Below are 3,603 nucleotides of genomic sequence, written 5' to 3' on the forward strand. Positions count from 1 at the left end.
AAAAGGGGGCATTCTATGAGTATTTCCCAAATTTAATTGACCATGGAACCTTCTTTTCCCAGCAACACCTATTGGTACCTTGGGAATTAGTCTGCTTTATGGATCCCAGATTCAGAATATGTACTTTAGACCATACTGCTTATAAAGATGAGACAAATCCAAGGTCTAGTCTCTCTTTAGTGTGTCATCGAGTTACAAGAAGTGCTTTGAACCCAGCAGGGTATAAAGGGAGGTGTTGTGCATGTGGTTTTTACCTTAGGGTCTTTCTTGAAGTTCATGGATATTCCTACAGCTTTAAGTTGTTGGGTACATCCTCCTCCCACCACACCCTGTGGGGACAGTTTGAATGTTTGCAAAAGAGAAATCAGCAAAGTATAATTCCCACATGGTGAGAGTAAAGTTATAATGTGGCCTCGTCTTTGTTTCCAAAGTGCAGTGCGAATAGCACACAGTGTAGAGAGGGTTTGTTATGGGAATAGCAGCCACCAGAGGCAATTCATTGATCAAGAGTCAGATACAGAGAATTTATTACCACCCTACAAATAGAGCCTTTTTTATGATGGGTAATCCTCGGAAATAACATTGTTATATAGAATACATCTTTTGTGTAATGAAAATCATCGTAATGAGACTGTTTTAATTAATACTTTTTAATATATAAAAATGAGGCTGATTCTTACTTCTTTTGCAGTAGGAATGCTTAATTTGGCAGACTTTATATATAAAAAAAGAATATATAAATAAAGCAGCTGATTTGACCTGGCAAGCTTCGATTCCATTCGGCGTACTTTCCCTATTTATAAAGTGCAGTAAAAATGTTGGCCTTTAGAAACTGATATTCCCTGGGTGAGCAAGTGTGGGTAAGGCTTTTTGTTTTTTTTTCTTTCTGTTGTTGTTATTATTATCACTCTTTTAAAAAAAAATGTAGCAATATTCTAAGAGAAAAACTCCAAATAAGAGCTAATACAATGTTTTTATGCTTATAAAAAAGGGAACACGTTATTTTAAAATGACTTTTTAAAGATTGTGGCCCCAAATGGTGACTGCAGGCCTGGTGCAGTCTAGTATATGTGCTACTATAATCTTGCTTGAGGCTCATAAATCTTGCATTATTTGGAGTAAGTGTAGACACTCCAAAATGAATTTAGAGGCAAATGTGCATGTGTTTCTGTGCACAGGCCGGGTGGAGGGAATGCTGTGATCATGTCTCAAAAAATTCTAATCATCTGGTCTTATAATGAATGGATTAGTTCCTCCATTCTGCCAATAGAACATGAGCGTAAGAAAACTTTGAAGTGCGGGAGGAAACGGCAAAGAAAACAGTAAACTGTTCATGTGAGACTGGCTTGATGCTTGGTGATTAAGAGATGAGGACCCCGCGGGTCAGCTCCCCATAGGTACAAACAGATGTTTGCACTGTTTCACAGCTGCTAAATATGATATAAATCCAAAGAATTTTTCTTGTTTTTATAAAGGAAAAAAATACCCAGACAGCAAATTTTTGGTCATTCAGATACTCTTACCAAATGACATCTGGTTTCTGTACTGCTTATTTAAGCAATCCTTAAAAAAAATGTTTGCCAAGGGGAGTAACTCTAAACTTTCAGTCCTTCACCATACATAACAGTACAGTTTAAATTACAGTGTGGCATGCAGAGTTTATTCTAAGCAATGCTGTTCTTTATTTCTTAACTAGCAAGTTTTATTTTCGAGAAAATGGGTTAGATATTATGTAATTAGTTAAGGGAAGTCTATGATGAAGTTACATTTAAAGTATCTAGGATTCCTATCCTAATGATGGCAAAGAAAATGAATTAATTGCTTCCATATGTTAAGCATGGTGGTGAGCAAAGTTAAACTATACAGTTACCCAAAATAAAATGTCAGCAATATAGCAAGACAGTATTTTGACTTGCATCAAGGTGAGAGAACATGAAAGGCAGAAAGGAAGCAGTGGCAGGTTGAAGGTCAAGATGGAAATGAATCTTAATAAAAGACTTGCCTAAATCTTTAGAGAAGAACCAGATTTTTTTTTGCCATCTCTATATACATTACACCTTCGAGTTTACATGCAGAAATTAGTTTATTATTATCCCCAACATGTTTATATTGATTGTTCCCCTCTGAGGTGTCTATTTTGAAGGGTCTAATGCCCAAGTTTACAGGCTTGCTTTCCGAATATTTTCTACCTCAACCTTTGTGTCTGACATTGATCTACGGTTTCATTAGAGCTTTCATTCAGTGGGTCTCCCAGAGCTTAGCACTGAAACAGAAAATGTGATAATTCCATAACAAATTTGGCAATTAGCAGCATTCCTCCTTTTGGGTTTTACATCATTATTTGGCCTGATTCTGTAATTCCAGTCTGATATTAATAAAGGGTAAGCAGTCTGACAAGTCCAGCTTTGTTGGAGATTTCTCACCCAAAGATTTTCTAGGTCTGTAGAGAATTCAGAACCTGTCCAATTGGAGTTGCCCAGAGTGAACATGGACTTTTCTTTGTCTTCTTTTAAAATTGACTTGTTTGGTTTTTGAGTACTATGTTCTTGCCATTATGTGATATAGGGTCTGCAAGAACTGAATTTGCAGGAGGATAATAATTTTTCCTATTGTGTTTTACTTTGTAAAGTTTGGTTATGAGTTAATCTTAGGTTTCAGCATCAAGTCTAATTCACTGGTTCATTTACCATTTCTTTTTTAGTCTTTAGCAGGAATGTTGCCTTCCCCCAGATTCCATGAGGAGGTTTACCCTATCTTTAGCATACCTCATTTTTGTGTTTACTAACTTTGGGAAACCTCTCCTGTCAAACTTTCTCATATATACCATCTGTGCATGAAAGTCCCAGGTGGGGGCTTGTAAAGAGGTTTCATGAAATCATGGCTGAGGAGTCCCATATTCAAGCTGACACTTAACTGCACAGCTAAATCCGCCACCCCCATGCCCCCAGTGCCAAGTTCTCCTTATCACTAACAGCTTCCTATTGATGTCAGTGAGACTAAATATGCAAAGGAAACATGAAGCTCTTCATTCCCTGAGAACCGGGATATTTAGGTTGTGCAAATCCCTGAACCCTAAAATGGATTTAATCAGCCCAATTCACATCATAAATATCATGTTGCAAGGACACACATGTGCTGGAACAGATAGGAGATTTCATTTTAACTTCTAAATTTGCAAAATTATGCCTTGTGGGCCATCAGTTTTTCTTGGACACTCCAGGGACTTCATGCCAAGAAGAATTCTTGTGGCACTCCATGCCAAGAGGAATTCTTACAGTGAGTAAGTTCATGCTTTATATTGAGAAGGGAGCAGTTTCCTCTGTTATCAAAGATATCATATTTCATCTTCTAGAACCCTCTTAGCAGTTCTTCCTGCCCCTGTTTTCCCCAGACTATTCTGAGGAATGGCCAGGTGATCTTTTGCAAGGTCTATTTCTATTTTTTATCTTTTCTCTCTCCTGTCTCTCCTGTCCCAACCTTCCTCCTGCCTCTCCCCTCCCGCCCTTCTTCCCTCCCTTCTTCCCTCCCTCCCTCCCCCATTCCTTCCTTCCCTCCCTCCCTCCCTCCCTTCTTTCCTTCCTTCCTCTCTCCTTCTCCCCTCTT

Source organism: Balaenoptera physalus (genome assembly GCF_965194825.1).
Source record: "Balaenoptera physalus genome assembly, chromosome: 2".
In the NCBI taxonomy this organism is placed as follows: domain Eukaryota; kingdom Metazoa; phylum Chordata; class Mammalia; order Artiodactyla; family Balaenopteridae; genus Balaenoptera; species Balaenoptera physalus.